The following is a 20,447-nucleotide window of genomic DNA, read 5'->3' on the forward strand; positions in this document are numbered from 1 at the left end:
TTAGTGCTGACGATGCCATTATCAGCATGACTATTCCGGTGATTTACATGCTGGAGCACATGTTAAACAGAATTCGGAGTCAGGTGGTGGCACAAGAGGAGGTGGAGGAAGTAGAGGAGGAGGAGTTGTATGCGGAAGGGCTAACATCTGCAAGGTCCAGACGGTCGGCAGCACCAAGGCGGCAGGCATGTGAGGGTGGGGGAGATGATTTTACCAGGGCACATGGTAGCAGCCAAACTAGTGAGGAAGGTGCAGGAGCCCAGGAAGAAGTGGAGGACGAACTGATGGAAGACTCATCAGATGAGGGAGACCTTGATCACATTTCTGTTGTGCGAGGTTGGGGGGAGAGGACAGAGGAAGGAAGCATGATTGTTACCTCGCCACCAACACAACAGGGACTTGGTGCTCCTGGATGCGCAACACACATGAGTGCCTTCTTGCTGCACTACCTGCAACATGACCCTCGAATTGTGAGAATTAGAAATAATCCTGACTACTGGGTTGCCACACTGTTAGATCCCCGGTACAAAAGTAAATTTGCAGAAATTATTCCTGCCATAGAAAGGGATGCACGCATGCAGGAGTATCAGCAGAGACTGTTGCAAAATCTTACATGTGCTTTTCCACAAAATACCAGTGGTGCACGTAGTGAATCTCACAGTTCCAACTTGCCAACCGTGGGACCGTCAAGTGTTCAGCACTCAAACCGTAACAGAACCACAGTATCTGCTGGTAACATAAATTTTGCGGAATCATTTCACCACTTTTTTAGCCCATCCTTTGCAAGGCCACAGGAGACAAGAAGTCTGACACATAGTCAACGCCTAGAGACGATGGTACAGGAGTATCTCCAAGTAAACATTGAAGCCACGACTGTGTCACTGGACCCTTGCTCTTTTTGGGCTTCCAATCTGGATAAATGGCCGGAGCTAGCCACTTACGCCTTGGAGATCTTGTCATGCCCCGCAGCCAGCGTTCTGTCTGAACGTGTGTTCAGCGCTGCTGGTGGTGTGCTGACAGATAAGCGCACGCGGCTCTCCACTGATAATGTAGACAGACTCACGTTCATAAAGATGAACAAATCATGGATCCGAAACGACTTTTCTACCCCTGTGTCATCCTGGGGAGAGTAAAAGCTTGATGATTGGTTAAAATCACCCTACCAACCGTTTTAAGCTTTCAAATTACTAATCATGTTTATCTGTATCTTGACTGGAAAATAATTTGGGCTTTGTAGCAGTGTGCAGCACTGATCCTATTAGGCCATCTATAATAAGCTTCACCAGATTTAAAATTAAAAATAATTTTTAGCTGCATCTAGCCCGGAAAATAATTTTGGGGCTCCGAGATGCGCAAGACACATAAGTGCCTTCTTGCTGCACTACCTGCAGCATGACCCTCATATTGTCAGAATTCGAAGTAATCATGACTACTGGGTTGCCACACTCTTAGATCCCCCAAACTTTTCGATCAACCTTTTCATTTTAATAAAGACCAAAAAAATGGTCATTTTTGAAATTATAAGCATTAGCAGGTTGTTAGAAACTGAAATCAAACAGTTTTCAACTCAAAACTTTATTCTAGGTGATGTTACATTTTCACATAGGACCCCTTGTTCGAAAGGAGCTTCTGAACTCTCTCGTCCATTGAATTTGTCAGGTTTTGGATGGTTTCTGCTTCAATTGTTTTGCATGAGGACAGAATACCCTCCCAGAGCTGTTGCTTAGATGTGAACTGCCTCCCGCCATCATAGACACTCCTTTTAATGATGCTCCAAAGGTTCTGAATGGGGTAGAGGTCAGGGGAGCATGGGGGTCACACCATAAGTTTGTCCCCTTTTATGCCCATATCAGCCAGAGATGCAGATGTTTTATGTGCAGCATGAGATGGTGCATTATCATGCAGAAAAATGATCTTGCTGTGAAATACACGGTTCTTCTTCTTGAACCATGGCAGGAAGTGCTGTTTGAGAAAATCCACATACATTATGGAGTTCATCTTTAGCGCCTTCAGGGATCCTAAAGGGGCCGACAATCTCTCTCCCCATGATTCCAGCCCAAAACATTACTCCACCTCCTCCTTGTTGGCGCTGTAGCCGTGTTTGCGTGGGGTGTCCATCAACCAGCCATCCTCCACTCCATTCATCTGGACCATCGAGCGCTGCACGGCACTCATCCGTGAACAAAACAGTTTTGAAATCAGTCTTCATGTAATGTTTGGCCCACTGGAGCCGTTTCTGCTTGTGTGAAGTGGATAGAGGAGGTCGACAGGATGGCGTATGCACAGCTGCAAACCTCTGAAGGACCCTGCATCTTGTTGTTCGGGGGACTGTGAATCAGCTACATACTTCTTGATTGCCAAGACACTTCATCCTGATCATCGCACAATGTTGATTGTAGTCATGCCTTGACCTAAACACTCCACAATTTGTTGCTTCTCAGCAGCCGACACATCCTTTTTCTTTCCCATTTTGGCAGAAAATGTAGGCTGCTTAATAATGTGAGAGAGCCTTCTTAAGTAGTCTTGCCTTTCATTGGACACACCTGCCAAACTAATTAGCACAGGTGTCTGCAATTGCTTACAGTGATATAAAGAGCCCTGACACACATCACCATCAATGAGTTTAACTGACAAACAAACAAATTCTTCCCTTATCACTCCTAAACACTTTTTGCATAATAATTTGGAACGCGGTGTACATGTGCTTTTCCACAAAACACCAGTGGTTCACGTAGTGAATCTTACAGTTCTAACTTGCCAACCGTGGTCTGTATGGAATTGTTCAATAAAGGGCCCAAAATTAAGATAACATAGATGGGAGAGGTCTCTATGAATAGGAATTCCTAAGTATTTGATACCCTGTGAGGGCCAGGCAAAGGGAAAGTTGGACTGGATGGAATCCTATATGGATTTAGGGAGGGAGACATCGAGGGCCTCAGACTTCGCTGCATTGATTTTAAAATTTTACCATGTAACAAAGTGATCTATTTCAGCCATAACAGCATGGATGGATATATGTGATTGAGTGATATATACTAGGACATCATCAGCAAATAGAGAGCACTTGTACTCGGTGCCTCCCACCTCAATCCACCTAATATTGGGGTTATGGCGAATTGATGAGAGCAGGTGCTCCGTCACTAGGATGTATAAGAGAGGGGACAGAGGACATCCCTGCCTTGTCCCATTGGTGATTGTGAAAGGTGATGAAAATGTTCTGACGCACCCCCTGGGCCTTGGGACACCCGGAGCCGGACCCTTTTTGGTGGATGCTGGTGGTTGTAGTCTTCGTGGCGGCGATCCGGTTCCGTGGCTCAGGGCGGTCAAACCAGTGGCGGAACTATTTATGTGGTTTTGATGTTTAAATGTCCGACTACGCCACCCGTGGATTGCGGTCAGAGTGAACCGCCGCTACAGGGCAGACCGCTAAGGCTGGTGTTGTAGGTGCAGCAGAGCGTAGCATAACTCCCCACGGGAGGAGTATAGCCTCAGGGCAGTGTATGCGGAGGATGGGGGTGATGGTGCAGGGCAGCAGCAGTAATGACACGGAGTCAGTGATGCAGTTCAGGGCCTTTACTCACAGTTCTTATTATCCAGACCACGTCTGCAGGTAACGGCTGCCCACGTCGTACTGTGCTCACCAGGTGAGGGGCTCAGACAACTCCCAGATAACTTTGGAGCGCTTCACAGGACCCCCTTTGTGTGTCCTTTGTCTGGCCTTTCTTACCAACACTTCTGTCCGGCTGCCTCGGGCCTCCTCTTGGTAAACTTGGCGCCAGTTTCTCTGACCCTATGTGGTGCCTTCCTAGCGGGTGGAGCAAGGGGCTGCGCCACATAAAATGTCAGAGCCTCCGGTTTCTAGCTGAGGGTCGTTTCCTGCCTCCACTAGTTCGGGGACCGGTCTCCCCCTTTGGCCTGACCCCTCCACGCAGGTGGATTCGGGCGTGCGGTGGCGACTCGCCCATCCGCACCCCTGGGATCCCTTCATTCCTCGTTCCTGGAGCCTTCTCCGCTCCTCTTCCTTCCTTCTCCCTCTTGCAGGTCTGGGCCTTTGTTACTAGGCCCGCCTCCGGAGCAGAGCTCATGCAGAGCCCCTGCTCCCTGCCACTTCTGCTCAGACTTCTCTGCACTGAACTAAGATGGTGCCCACCTTTTATACTCCCTTCTCAATGCACCCAGGAACTGCTTCCTCCCTGCTCCTGCACTGCAGGGTTCCCCTTCCTCTGTGTTCCCTCCCCCCACTCCAGCCAGGGACAGGGACTGTCGTGCCCATCTCAGGGGCATATTGGTCGCCCTGCCCCACGGCAATGTGGTGTAATGCATGCAGGTGTCGGGTCCTGATCCACACTCCATCCTTATCTGAGAGTGAGATATCACACCTCTGGGTGAGGTGCAATACGTCTGTAGCAACCGAGCCCTCGGTGCTACAGTTCCATTTATCTTCAGCCTAGGTGACGTATTGTGATACAGGGCCGTGATTTTGGCTATAAAAGGGTCCCCTAGACCCCTACCCCAAGCTTTTTAAGAGAATCATATATGGCGTGCCAGGAGACTCTATGGAATGCTTTCTCAGCATCCAACGAGAGTATCTACTTACAAATTTTTAACTGCATCTAGCCCAGGAAATACTTTGTGCCTAGTAGCAGTGTCTGCTAGTCAGCGGATTATCCCGGCTGTTAAGCAAGCTACACCACCTGTAGTTTGGACACTTAATTTTTTCAAAGGAAATGCTTCGGGACCACGGGATACTCAGTGAAGAGCATCAGGAGGCACCCCAAGGCATAGGGGCTGGGACTGGCACTAGGATGCCTTGCGGTGGACAGCCGAGCTCGATCCTTATAAAAGCTTTTTAACTGCAGCAGCTTTAGTGGACGCTACTGGAGCTGGAATTACCGCGGCTGCTGGCATGAGACTTGCCCTCCAATAGATCCTTGTAAATGGATTTAAAGTGTATTCATTCAAATTAGAGAGACAATTTAAATTAAAAAGCTTAGAGCTGCCTCCACCACAGGGGGGCTCGCTCGACCCACCAGCGGACAGGCACCAGTATTGGGAGAGGGGGGCTGGCCGTCAGGGTTCACCGCGGCTCTGGCACAAACCCGGCGACACGGAGGTGGCACGGGCAGGAGCGGACTGGCCATGTCGGCTTCTCACTTTTTGGATTTTAGAAGGGCATGACATGCCTATATCTGTGTCTCCCCCTCCTTTTACTCCTCCACCTCTTTTATTTTCGCATGACTATATGTACTTGTCACTTTTCTATGTGTTAGTTATGTCTTCTGAGCAGTTTGTCAGCTTTTGGACACCTTTGAAGGTGTTTTCTATGTGTTTCTATGTGTTTTTGTTTGCCTGCCATTGGTTTTAACGGTGTTCGAAGGTGTTCGACGAACAGTTCGACGAACAGTTCGGCGAACACATGGGTGTTCGACGAACCGAACCGAACTCGAACACTACGGGGGTGGCTCAACACTAGTTCTGATTGATCCGCTCCACTTGACCATTGGACTGTGGGTGGTAAGCGGAAGAGAAGTCCAGGGTGACGTCTAGCAGTTTACAAGTGGCTCTCCAGAAACGTGAGGTGCACTGTACCCCACGATCCGACACGATGTGGAGGGGCAGGCCATGAAGACGGAAGATGTGGCGGATAAAGTCTTTAGCCAGCTCGGGTGCAGACGGGAGACCAGGCAGGGGAATAAAGTGAGCCATCTTGGAAAAGCGGTCAGCGACCACCCAAATGACCGTACAACCGGCAGAGACGGGGAGATCAGTTATGAAGTCCATAGCAATATGCTGCCAGGGGGCAGCAGGCACAGGAAGCGGAAGAAGGTGACCGGCTGGCAGGTGTCTCGGGACTTTGTTGCGGGCGCAGGACACACAGGCAGAAACAAAGTCTATTACGTCCTTGTGCAGGGTAGGCCACCAGTAGTGCCGGGCAATAAGCTGGAGGGTCTTTTTCTGACCGGCGTGGCCAGCTAGTTTAGACGAGTGACCCCAGTGTAGGATCTTCTCCCGATCAGGTACTGATACGAACGTCTTACCGGGAGGGAGACGATTTAGGCTCATGGGAGCCACCTGCATTACTCTGGCGGGATCGATGATATGTTTAGGTTCTTCCTCGAGATCGGACACCAGAAAGGATCGGGACAAGGCATCTGCTTTGACGTTTTTGTCAGCTGGGCGAAAATGAAGAACAAAATCAAAGCGAGCAAAAAACAAGGACCACCGGGCTTGGCGCGGGTTAAGTCTCTGGGCATGCTGGAGGTAAGCCAAGTTCTTGTGGTCAGTGTAAATTATTACCGGGTGAAGAGCCCCCTCGAGTAGGTAACGCCACTCCTCCAATGCCAGTTTGATGGCCAATAACTCTCGGTCTCCTATGGAATAGTTGCGCTCAGAAGAGGAGAAGAGTTTGGAAAAGAAGCCACAAGTTACCATTCTCCCGGAAGATGATTTTTGAGTAAGTACCGCTCTGGCTCCAGAGGAGGAGGCGTCAACTTCCAGTAAGAACTGCTTGTTGCCGTCCGGGCGATGCAGCACCGGGGCGGAAGAGAAGGCCTGTTTTAGGGAAAGAAAGGCCTCCTCTGCTTCGGGCGGCCACTCTTTGGGATTAGTACCCTTACGGGTGAGCGCGGAAATTGGGGCACTCCGGGAAGAGAAGTGTGGTATGAAGAGGCGGTAGTAGTTGGCGAAGCCCAGGAATCGCTGAATGGCCTTCAACCCCTCCGGTCGAGGCCATTTCTCGATGGCAGACAGTTTCTCTGGATCCATTCGTAGGCCGGTCTGAGAAATAATGTAGCCCAAAAACGGAAGCGAGGTCTGCTCAAAGAGGCACTTCTCATATTTAGCGAAGAGGTGATTCTGCCTGAGCCTGAGCAGGACCTGACGAACGTCCCTCCGGTGAGTCTGGAGATCCGGAGAGAAGACCAAGATGTCGTCCAGGTACACCACTACGCAGGAGTAGAGAAGGTCCCGGAAGATGTCATTGACCAACTCTTGAAAGACGGCAGGAGCGTTACAGAGACCAAAGGGCATTACCAGATATTCATAGTGGCCGTCCCGGGTGTTGAATGCCGTCTTCCATTCATCCCCCTGACGGATACGAACCAGGTTGTACGCCCCACGGAGGTCCAGTTTGGTGAAGATCCTAGCCCCCCTCAGACGATCAAATAACTCCGGAATGAGCGGAAGGGGGTACTTATTCTTCACCGTGATCTGGTTAAGGCCTCTATAGTCTATACAGGGACGGAGAGAGCCGTCCTTCTTTTTGACGAAAAAGAAGCCTGCTCCTGCCGGGGAGGTAGATTTCCGGATGAATCCCCTGGCCAGATTCTCCTCAATATATTCGGACATCGACCGGGTCTCAGCAGCGGATAAAGGATAAATACGCCCACGGGGAGGAGTAGTACCAGGTAACAGGTCGATAGGGCAGTCGTATGGTCTATGAGGAGGTAGTGTCTCTGCTTCCTTTTTATTAAAGACATCAGCATAAGACCAATAAGGAATCGGAAGTCCAGGTAGATTAGCTGGGGTAGGAGAAGGACGGACGGGATGGACGGGAACCAGACAGGTCTTATGGCAGTCCTGTCCCCAGCGAAGGATTTCTCCGGTCTGCCAGTCAAGCACGGGTGCATGTCTCTGGAGCCAAGGTAGGCCTAGCAAGAGGGCGTGAGAGAGTCCAGGCAGAACATGAAAGGAGATACTCTCAGAATGCAGCATTCCCACCTGCAGAGTAATGGATTCGGTGATGAGTTGGATGGGGCGTGGTAAGAGGCCCCCATCCACGGCAGCAACAGACAAGGGTACAGCCAGAGGTTTGGTGGGGATGCGGTATTTCTCTACCAGGGACTGTGAAATAAGATTCCCGGCTGCTCCAGAGTCAAGTTGGGCTAGTTCGAAATAACGGTTCTCCCCGCAGACGATTGAGACTGACAGCAGCAGAGATGGAGAGGATTTATTCTTGTCTAGGTTGACCTCTCTGAGCGAACCTAGACACAGGCGTTTCCCGACCTCTCCGGGCAGGCACGGATCCGGTGCTCCTTACTGCCACAGTAGAAGCAGCTCCCCTCGGCACGGCGTAAGTCCTGACGGGTTTTGACCATCTTGGTCCGGTCGACCTGCATAGACTCAGGAGAGTGTACCTGGGTAGAGACGGAGGGAGTAACGGGTTTCTGAAAAGTAGGAGCTAGACATGGTAACCTCCTCTCACGGGTGACCTCTTTGGCACGCTCCTGGAACCGTAGGTCAATCCGGGTGGCAAGAGTTATTAGGTCATCGAGAGTGGTAGGAATGTCCCGACCGGCAAGTTCATCTTTAATACGGCCGGACAGACCCTCCCAGAAGACGGATACCAGAGCGTCGTTATCCCAGGCCAGCTCCGAGGCCAGGGTACGGAACCGTATGGCATATTGGCCCACGGTGAGACTTCCCTGACGGAGGCGTAGCAGTGATGATGCGGATGAGGTCTTCCGTCCGGGTTCGTCGAAGACTTTCCGGAAAGCCGTGAGAAAAGCAGGCAAGTTGGACACCAGGGGGTCTTCTCTCTCCCATAGAGGATTTAGCCAGGCCAGGGCCTCCCCGGTGAGATGGGACATGATGAATGCAATTTTGGCCCGGTCGGAGTTAAACTGGTGGGACAATAGTTCAAAGTGCAGGGTGCACTGATTTATGAAGCCCCGAGCCTGGGCGGAGTCGCCTCCGAAGTGAGGAGGTGCAGAAAGCCGGGGTCCGGGGTAGGATACCATGGTATTAGTGGGCAGCGGAGCTGCCGGATTGCGAGACATGGCACTGGCGGAGGTTGCTGGTGGAGCAGTCAGAGTGTCCAGGCGAGTATTGACATTCCGCAGGTGACCCAGGATGGACTCCTGTTGGGACCTTTGACGGGACAGTTCATGACACAGGTCCGAGAGCGAGGGAGCTTGGGTGCCACCGGGTTCCATGGCCCGAGCAAACTGTAACGGGTCTGGGAGGCGGAACCTCTGAGCTACTATACAAGGGGGCAGTCCTTGTAAGGGAGCGGGTGGCGACCAGGGAAGACGGGCAGGAGGTCACAGCAGGTGACCGGGACAGTCTCTGGGTGAACGGGCTGGAGGTCACGGCAAGTGACCGGGGCAGTCTCTGGATGAACGGGCTGATGGTCACGGCAAGTGACCGGGGCAGTCTCTGAATGAACGGGCAGATGGTCACGGCAAGTGACCGGGGCAGTCTCTGGATGAACGGGCAGATGGTCACGGCAAGTGACCGGGGCAGTCTCTGGATGAACGGACAGATGGTCACGGCAAGTGACCGGGGCAGTCTCTAGGTAAAGGGTTGGTACGACCTGTGGCGGCTGATGATAGACGTGAGCTCCCAGGTGAGCAGGCGAGAGTCTCTGGATGAACGGGTGGTCACAGCATGTGACGGCGGAGCCTCCAGGAAGACCAACAGACAGGCGGCAGATGAGCGCTCCCAGGTGAGCAGGCAGAAGTCTCTGGACAGGCGGGTGGTCACAGCACGTGACGGCAGAGCCTCCAGGTAGGCTAGTAGACAGGCAGCAGATGAGCGCTCCCAGGTGAGCGAGCAGGAGTCACTGGACAGGCAGGTGGTCACAGCACGTGACGGCGGAGCCTCCAGGTAGACTAGCAGGCAGGTAGCAGGTGTGTGCTCCCAGGTGAGCGGGAAAGCTGGTCCATAGACAGACTGACAGGAGTTGGAAGGCAGACCGTCGGACCTCGGGCAAGCAGGCAGGTGGCTGATGTGCGCTCCCAGGTGAGCGGGCAGGCTGGTCCTTAGACAGACTGACAGGAGTAGTAAGGCAGACCGTCGGACCTCAGACTAGCAGGCAGGTAGCAGATAATCAGGCAGGAATCTGGCAGGTAACTGGCAGGTAACTGGCAGGTAACTGGCAACGGGACCTGAGGGCTGAAGCAGAGTAGTGAACAGTGCAACAACATTGCTCGGGCACCTCCATTTTGGAGGAGGTGCCTTATATATGGTGAAGTCCTCCGGCCATTGGCCGGGGACTCCTTAGGACGGCGCGCGGCCCCTTTAAGAGGGAGGGAGAGCGCGCGCGCGCCCTAAGCACAGTGGCCAGGAAGGAGCGCGCGCTGCCAGCAGAGCGGGAGGAGGACGCCGGGCACGGAGCAGAGAGGTGAGGGGAACAGCGTCCCTGCCTAGCAGAGGGCAGGGACGCCGGCGCTACACTGCAAAGGCAGCAAGGATTTTTTTACAAAGCTCCACACATCCAGGGATGCAGCCGTCAGGACAAGCTTTGTAATATCTCACAAAATTGCAAGAAACAGTAAGCCATTCTGTGAAGGGGAGTTCGTCAAAGAATGTTTGGTGGACTCTGCAGCGATAATTTGTCCTGAGAAAAAAGAAGCATTTTCAAATGTGCCCCTCTCCAGACGAACCGTAACAAGACGGGTAGAAGACATTGCGGGGAATTTGGAGTTTCAGCTGAAAAACAAAGTTGATGATTTTATTTTTTTTTGCATGGCTCTGGACGAGAGCTGTGATATCCGTGATACCGCCCAGTTACTTATCTTTGTACGCGGAATAACAAAAAAATTTGAGATGACCGAAGAGCTGTTAGCTTTGCGATCAATGAAAGGTACCACAACAGGGAGTGATTTGTTCACCGAAGTAAATGCATCCATGGACAAACTGGGCCTAAAATGGAACAAATTAGTAAGTGTTATAACCGATGGCTGTCCAAATATGACAGGGAAAAACGTTGGACTTTTGAAGCGGATGCAAGATAAAGTGAATGAAATAAACCCAGAACAGAAATTAATATTTTTGCATTGCATTATTCATCAAGAAGTGCTGTGCAAGTCGGTGCTAAAAATCAGCCATGTTGTTGATGTTGTAACTGAGACAGTTAATTTTATCAGGGCAAGAGGGCTGAATCACAGACAGTTTGTTGCACTGTTGGAGGAGCAAGAAAGTGAACATAGTGACATAGGCTACCACACCGCTGTGAGATGGCTCAGCCTTGGAAAGGTGCTTAAAAGAGTATGGGACCTGAGAGCTGAGATTCAGGATTTTTGTAAGATGAAAGGCAAAGACATCCCAGAGTTCTCAGATAAGCACTGGATGGCAGATCTGGCCTTTGCCATTGATGTGACTACACTAATGAATGAGCTAAATAGCAAGCTCCAAGGCAAAGGCCTCTTTGCACATGAAATGTTCAGCTTGGTGACAGCTTTCATGAGAAAGTTGAAGTTTCTTTCTAGCCAATTGAAGGACAAAATTCTCACTCACGTGCCAACACTGAAAGAAGTCACACCATCAGCTGATCACCTCGACAAGTATTCATCCATGTTAGCGGCTTTATATGATGAATTTTCCAGAAGATTTGAAGACTTCAAAGGAGTTGAGAGTGAAATGCACACGATTTCCTCTCCCTTTGCATGCTGTGTGGATAATGCACCCAGTGATGTCCAGTTAGAACTCATTGATCTGCAGTCTGACAATCTACTGGCAGAGCTTTTTAAATCAGTATCACTGCTGGAGTTTTATTCTTCTCTCAAAGAGGAAAACTTTCCAAACATAAGGAGGCATGCTCAGAGGATGTTGGTTCTCTTTGGATCTACCTACGTATGTGAACAAACATTCTCACTGATGAAGTTCAACAAATCCAGATACAGATCCTCTCTCAGTGATGATCACTTGTGTGCTGTTCTTCGCATATCCACCTCAGATATTGAACCTAACTTCAATGAACTTGTTCAGGCCCAAAACAGGCTAGATTACTCTCATTGAACATTTTCATGTTATTGAAATGTTTAATTTTCTGTTCTTTACGAAGTTAAAGGGATGCCGTTCGTTAAAAAACTAACATGATATCTTGACCTAAAATAGCAAGTTTTTTCCAAACACTGTTAAAGTTAACAATTTTCTAAAGTGAACAATCACAAGCTGGTTGCAGTTCAACATCTTATCATTAAATAATGATGTAATTAGGTCCTCCGTATTTTCATTGTATTTTAAATCTTTGCATTGTTTAACATACTGTTTGTTTATGAAAAGATAGCATATGTATATATACAGTATTGGGTAGAACGGAGTTAATTATATTAGTCCGGCCCTCTAAAACCATCGCAATTTCTCATGCGGCCCCCTGGCAAAATTAATTGCCCACCCCTGGTTTAAGCGGACACAATGTATGCTCTCTAAAGCTCATCTGAGATTGCATAAAATTACCTCCAACACTGCTGTTGTTATTAAGGTCTTTTACCCTAACAATCATGCTGCAGAATTCAGAGACTTGACTCTAGGCTCAGACAATACACCTGTACAGAGTCTGGGCTTGAGATGGAACTTATTGAAGGACTCCTTCAGCTTCCAAGTTGTGCAGAAAAACCATTTACTAAGCATGAGATTCTGTCAGTGGTGAACAGCCTATATGATCCACTAGGATTTGTAGCACTCCTAACTATACAAGGCAAACTTCTGTTAAGACACCTCTCAGTCTATTAAGGACTGATACGCACCACTGCCTGCTGACAAACTAAAGTGGAGTTCCTGGAGGGAAGCATTTTGTGCTTTGGATGGGATCCATATGCCATGCTGTTACATTCCTGCATCCCTCACTGCGAGTCAAAGGAAGGAGATCCATGTATTCTCTGATGCCTCTACTGAAGCTAGTGCAGCTGTTGCGTATTTGAAGATCATAGACTCTAGCAATGAAGCTTATGTTGGATTTTTATTTGGAAAGGATAAATTAGCCCATAAAACCTGAGCACAGCATAACCAGACTTGAACTCTTATCTCAAAAACCATTCCAAGTGAACATGGTAAGGTTTGTAAAGTGGGAGTGACAGTCACAAGGCAGGGTGACTCAAAATCTTTCATGAAGCCTATATCTGAGGTTATCTTTTATTGGTACCAGTTAAGGATTAATTCTCCATCCAGTCAGAAGTAATTTTCAAGGAACTTTCTGTCTGAAATCCAATGGTTCAAGCTATGGTGCAATCAGGATACTCATCTGATTGCACCATAACTTGAACCATTGGATTACAATGGGATTGAAGACAGTTTGGCCTAGTGTGGCATCTTCAATCTGAACATGGGCTATCCATTGGATTATTCCAGCAACTTGCTTATAGACATTTGTGTGCCTGATTCGTATGCTAATGTTATTGTTGTTTTGCCTCTATTTGTTTTTCAGATTGAGGCATCCTTAAGAGAACTTCAAGAAAACACCTTCCCTTCAAGACGATTAATATAATGAAATCCAATGATTTCAAACGGGGAGTGTGCTGTCCAATCATCTTCTTCAGGGCTTACAAATATCACTAGGACATATGTATAATATCTTAATTGTATTATTATGCTTGTTACAGAGTTTGTTGTCCTTTGCTGCCATCTACTGGCCATTGTTATTATCTGCTCGCATGTGTTGTAGCTATAACTCCCATCATGCCCCTCTCTCTCTATAACTTCTCTTATCTTCTTTCCTCACATCCATTTTTTTCGGCTTAGTGCCATCTTGGCAGAAGCGTGCATCAGGGCTGGAGAGACGATTCTCCTGTTACCTCTATCCTCCAACCTCCATCTTCAACCTCATCCTCATCCTATCATCTTCCCTGACCTCTCAATATCATTTGCCAAGGTACTGTGAATAAACTACCTAAATGTTCATCCACTGCATCTTCCTTACTAGATCATCCATGTGCCGCTAGTCAGGCTAAAGAGGAGGGGATAGCGAGTAACCTATCCTCATTGCTTGAGCAGAGATACATGCTCACATTTGTCAGACACATCTCACCAATGTTTTGAACTTTTGACTTTAAGGCTCCATATCTCAAAATCCGCTACTGCTTCAAACGTGAGACTACCAACATTTTATAGACAATCTTCTTGACTATCTCATACATAAATTTGACTTGCAACTATTTAGCATATGATTAGTTATGCAGATTCTTGTTATGTCACTGCATTGTTACTGTTTTGCTCCTAAAAATCTAAATTTGAATTTTCATTATTTTGCTAGCATATTGTAAATCCACCTTTGGCTTTCAACACTGTCTGCATGCTTCTTGGAATGCTCTCGATCAGATTCAAGCATGTCTTTAATGAAATATGATACCATGTCTCTTCTATACGTTCCCAAAGTTGGTGCATACTGGTCAACTCATTTGGGTGTGTGCACGCCTTTTTCTTCAACTCTACCCACAAGTGTTCAATTGGGTTTAGGTCTATGGACTGTGGAGGTTAATCCAGCACCTCTACTTTATTGTCATTGAACTTTTTCTTCTCCAATCTCAACGTATGCTTCCGGTTGTTGTCCCGCTGGAACACTATGTTGTCCTTTTCATACTCATAGTACTCGAGTGTACAAAGTACACTATTGGACCGATAAAAAGTGATGAAGGCAAAATCATAGAGAAAGATGAGGATAAAGCTAATCTATTAAATAATTTTTTTTCGACAACTTTCACAAAGGAAATAGAACTAACAGGCGAAATGAGAAGTGACAAGCTTAATCCTCCACTAATTATGACAAATCTAACCCAAGTTGGGGTACAGAAACGCCTCAGTAACATTAAAATAAACAAATCACCAGGACCTGATGGCATACACCCACGGGTACTAAGGGAACTAAGTAATGTGATAGACAGACCGTTATATCTTATATTTAAGGACTCTGTTGAGACTGGGTCTGTACCACTTGATTGGCGACAGGCGAATGTAGTGCCAATATTCAAAAAGGGAGCAAAAAGTGACACCGGAAACTATTGGCCAGTGAGTCTGACGTCCGTTGTGGGCAAAATTTTTGAAAGCTTCATTAAAGAGGCGATTACGCAGCATCTTGATGCTAATAATCTTTTAACCCCGAACCAACATGGATTCATGAGGAATCGCTCCTGCCAAACAAACCTGATTGACTTCTACGAGGAGGTTAGCTCTCGAGTAGATCAGGGGGAACCAGTGGATGTCGTGTATCTCGACTTCTCAAAAGCGTTCGATAGCGTGCCACATAATAGGTTGGTATACAAAATGAGAATGATGGGGCTGGGGGAAAATGTTTGCAAGTGGGTAGCTAACTGGCTAAGGGATAGAAGGCAGAGGGTGGTTATAAATGGAATATACTCAGATTGGGTAAGCGTCACTAGTGGGGTACCACAGGGGTCTGTACTAGGCCCAATGTTATTTAATATCTTTATTAACGACATAGTCAACGGGATAAATAGTAAAATATCAATATTTGCAGATGACACAAAGTTATGTAAAACAATTAATACAAAAGATGACAGTGCAGACCTACAGAGGGATTTGGATAAGCTGGGTAGGTGGAGCATTAAATGGCAAATGAGGTTTAATGAGGAGAAATGTAAGGTCATACATATGGGAAGGAAAAATGGAAGTCACCAGTACTCACTGAATGGGAAATCATTGGGGAATTCAGAGATGGAGAAGGACTTGGGCATCTTGATTGATAGCAAACTAAATTGGAGTGCCCAAAGTCAGGCCGCTGCTGTAAGGGCAAACAGGGTAATGGGATGTATCAGAAGAGGTATAGCTGCAAAGGATGAGAACATTGTTCTTCCACTGTACAAAGCACTGGTCAGACCACACTTGGAATACTGTGCTCAGTTATGGGCCCCAATATATAGAAAGGATATAAATGAGCTTGAAAAGGTACAAAGGAGGGCAACAAAATTAATAAAGGGAATGGAGGGACTGCAATACCCAGAGAGGTTGGCAAAACTAGGACTATTCAGCCTGGAAAAGAGAAGGTTGAGGGGGGACATAATAAATGTGTACAAATATGTTAGGGGACAGTATAGAGATCTTGCCCGGGATTTGTTCAAAAGGAGGGATATTACGGTAACAAGAGGGCATTCACTAAGACTGGAAGAGAAAAGGTTTCAGCACCAGCATAGGAAGGGGTTCTTTACGGTAAGAGCAGTGAGAATATGGAATTCACTGAGTGAGGAGACGGTAATGTCGGATTCACTACACCAGTTCAAGCGGGGACTGGATGCATTTCTAGATACCAGGCAGATTTCAGCGTATACTTAAAAATAAAATAAAATAGTAGGTTGATACAGGGATTTATTCTGACTGCTGGTTTCAGAGTCGGGAGGGAATTTTTTCTCAGGTGAAGATTGGCTAAATCATTTGAGGTTTTTGCCCTCCTCTGGATCAACTTTAGCAATTACAGAACTAATAGGTCGAACTTGATGGACGCAGCACTGAGACCACCATCGATCCTGGTCAAGTATCCAACGCTTTTGGCTGTGAAACAACCCCATATAATCTTGTTTCCTCCAGAAAACTTGAAAGTTCCTTCAATTTCACGATTCGTTAGCTTCTTTTCTCCTTGTTTGTTCCAGACCCATTTGCACTCATCAGAGTCTAGTCTATTGACTTTCGTCTTTTTGCCTCATGGTAGATGCAGCCCTGGATATGGTCCATGGAGACTTCAGAGTGTGATACACAGCTTTTCAGGTGCTGGGAATTGGAATACTTGCTATTTGCTGTGAATGAAATTTTGGGGAAAAATGTGTCAAAGCTGGCAAATTTAAATTTCAAAACATATTCTCATCTCTACTCTTAAAGGGAATCTGTCACCAGGTTATTGTTACCTCATTTGAGAGCAGTATAATGTAGGAAAAGTGACCTTGAGTCCAATAATGTATCATTTAGTTTACTGGGTGAAGATTTTGTGATACAATCAGATTTTTTGGGGGTGAGTCATTATCATTATTATTATGAATTATGCAAATGTGTGATGATTAATGATAATTAAGTAGTATTATGAATATGTGATGAACACTGACATGTAATGTACAGTACAGACCAAAAGTTTGGACACATCTTCTCATTTAAAGATTTTTCTGTATTTTCATGACTATGAAAATTGTACATTCACACTGAAGGCATCAAAACTATGAATTAACACATGTGGAATTATATACTTAACAAAAAAGTGTGAAACAACTGAAAATATGTCTTCTATTCTATGTTCTTCAAAGTAGCCACCTTTTGCTTTGATGACTGCTTTGCACACTCTTGGCATTCTCTTGATGAGCTTCAAGAGGTAGTCACCGGAAATGGTTTTCACTTCACAGGTGTGCCCTATCAGGTTTAATAAGTGGGATTTCTTGCCTTATAAATGGGGTTGGGACCATCAGTTGTGTTGTGCAGAAGTCAGGTGGATACACAGCTGATAGTCCTACTGAATAGACTGTTAGAATTTATATTATGGCAAGAAAAAAGCAACTAAGTAAAGAAAAACGAGTGGCCATCATTAGTTTAAGAAATGAAGGTCAGTCAGTCCGAAAACTTGGGAAAACTTTGAAAGTGTCCCCAAGTGCAGTTGCAAAAACCATCAAGCGCTACAAAGAAACTGGTTCACATGAGGACCGCCCCAGGAAAGGAAGACCAAGAGTCACCTCTGCTTCTGAGGATAAGTTTATCCGAGTCACCAGCCTCAGAAATCGCATGTTAAGAGCAACTCAGATTAGAGACCAGGTCAATGCCACACAGAGTTCTAGCAGCAGACACATCTCATCAATAACTGTTGAGGGGAGACTTTGTGCAGCAGGCCTTCATGGTAAAATAGCTGCTAGGAAACCACTGCTAAGGACAGGCAACAAGCAGAAGAGACTTGTTTGGGCTAAAGAACACAAGGAATGGACATTAGACCAGTGGAAATCTGTGCTTTGGTCTGATGAGTCCAAATTTGAGTTCTTTGCTTCCAACTACCGTGTCTTTGTGAGACGCAGAAAAGGTGAACAGATGGACTCTACATGCCTGGTTCCCACCGTGAAGCATGGAGGAGGAGGTGTGATGGTGTGGTAGTGCTTTGCTGGTGACACTGTTGGGGATTTATTCAAAATTGAAGGCATACTGAACCAGTGAGCTGGACCGCAGAGTGAAGGCAAAAGGGCCAACAAGTGCTAAGCATCTCTGGGAACTCCTTCACGATTGTTGGAAGACCATTTCCGGTGACTACCTCTTGAAGCTCATCAAGAGAATGCCAAGAGTGTGCAAAGCAGTCATCAAAGCAAAAGGTGGCTACTTTGAAGCACCTAGAATGTAAGACATATTTTCACTTGTTTCACACTTTTTTGTTAAGTATATAATTCCACATGTGTTAATTCATAGTTTTGATGCCTTCAGCGTGAATGTACAATTTTCATAGTCATGAAAATACTGAAAAATCTTTAAATGAGAAGGTGTGTCCAAACTTTTGGTCTGTACTGTATGTTCAGTGAGAAATTATATGTACTTTCACAAAAATGCACTGCATTTTGCACTTTTTGCACTTATGTACTTTTCTATCATGAAGGTATATATTAATTACTATTTAATTGTGAACCCTATTTATATATTCATTGTATAGTGAGTGATTCACTGCTTGAAAAAGTTTCTCACTTAGAATGAAACGTCTCCCTGACATGATGGGTCGATAAACCACTGATCTTTTGGACTATGGAGTGCTGCCTTTGTCTTCTTTGGCTATTTTGAGGTTTGGTTTTGCCTGAAACTTCTACTAGTGCTGCACCTGTATCTATCTATCTATCTATCTATCTATCTATCTATCTATCTATCTATCTATCTATCTATCTATCTATCTATCTATCTATCTATCCATCTATCTATCCATCTATCTATCTATTAGTGTTGAGCGAGCACTAAAATGCTCGGATGCTCGAAGCTCGGGCCGAGCTCGCCGTGATACTCGGGTGCTCGACCCGAGCAACGAGCCCAATGTTAGTCTATGGGAGACTCGAGCATTTTTGCGGTGGCACCCCCGGCAGTTTTTTAAAAGCCTAACAAGTGCCCAAAACGATAGTGACAGTGCTCAAATGACATGGGGACAGCATGGGGATCGCCCCAGGAAGCATTTCTGACCCCCAGGTCACTGCTGTCAACAACGTGGTCAGAGGTATTAAGTTACTTTTACAGGCTCACAATAAAACGTTCAAAAACGAAAGTGAAACTTTTTTCCTGTGAAATATGTTAAGGAACATCCTTTCCAGGGTAAAGACTTGTGTATAAGTTAAAATAAATGACCAAAAACAAAAATACTCCTCCACACCTTCGGCTATGTTCACAAGTAGCATTTTTTATGCGTTTTTGCACTTTTGTATTGCTTTCAACTATGACAAATGCATTCACCGTGAAATGTCATTTTAACATTTTACAACCTTATCTGGCCATGTGCTGTGTGACACATGCATAAAGTGCTGAAAAGACAAGGGAACAGCATGGGGAAGACCCCTGGAAGCATCTCTGACTCCCAGGTTACTGTCTAAAAGTGTGCCCATCATAAGTGATCCTTACCGCATCAGAAGATGCAGACTTGCAACTATCCTCATGCAAGTTCTAGTCCCAGGGCAGTGTTCAATTGTACCTCCCCCATTCCTTGCAATACAAGCTCAAGTATGCAGCCTGCCACCCACCCACCCCCAGGCTGCAATACCATACTGCTTGCTTGAACTTGAAATTGGGCCTTTTAGGCATGTGGAGGCGGAATCTGGCCACCACGTCATGGCTGTGTTGGCGGCCTGGAATCCATACTCAGTCCCCAGCCGCCCGACGGCCGGGTGTCCATACTCGGTCCCCAGCCGCCCCTATTTCTCCTTGGAACATCCCCCCCACACACTTTTCTTAGCCCGGCCTGCTTTAGGCAGCATTGGACGAGCCCACCAGAGAACCAGACTCCTCCGGTGGGCCCTGACTTCTCCATCGGTGGAGTTGAGAGTGCCAAGGTGAGGAGCATGATGATGATGACAGAAGTTAGCATCTGCTATGTTTTCTTTTAATGCAAGTGTAAGTGTGCAGCCTTCCACCCACCCACCCCCAGACTGCAATTCCATACTGCTAGCTTGCACTTGAAATTGGGCCTTTTAGTTTGGAGGAGGCCGAAGCTGGCCACTACCTCATGGCTGCTTCGGCAGCGAGGTATCCATACTCAGTCCCCAGCCGCCCATATTTGTCCTGGTGTGCCTTATACATAAGATTAAGCGCGAATACCAAAACATTACCTGTGCCCTCCCCAGTGCATTTAGTGGGAAGGAGAGCCTATTCCGCTGTAGTGTGTGCATGCCAAACCCCTGTTCATGGTACATGCGAGGATGCCTCCCACCTTGCACCTGTCCCTGCAGACTTGCAACTATCCCCATTCAAGTCCTTGTCCCAGGGCAGTGTTCAATTGTACCTCTCCCACTCCTTGCAATGCAAGCGCAAGTATGCAGCCTGCCACCCACCCACCCCCAGGCTGCAATACCATACTGCTTGCTTGCACTTTAAATTGGGCCTTTTAGGCATGTGGAGGTGGAATCTGGCCACCACGCCATGGCTGTGTCGGCGGCCTGGTATCCATACTCAGTCCCCAGCCGCCTGGTGGCCGGATGTCCCCATTTGCTCCCCAGCCTCCAGGGGGTGGCCGGGTGTCCATACTCGGTCCCCAGCCATCCCTATTTGTCCCGGTAACCTTTCACACACTTTTC

The sequence above is a fragment of the Phyllobates terribilis genome, unplaced genomic scaffold, assembly GCF_046119375.1.
Source record: "Phyllobates terribilis strain yellow unplaced genomic scaffold, ASM4611937v1 Scaffold_1__5_contigs__length_1240528914, whole genome shotgun sequence".
Lineage (NCBI taxonomy): Eukaryota > Metazoa > Chordata > Amphibia > Anura > Dendrobatidae > Phyllobates > Phyllobates terribilis.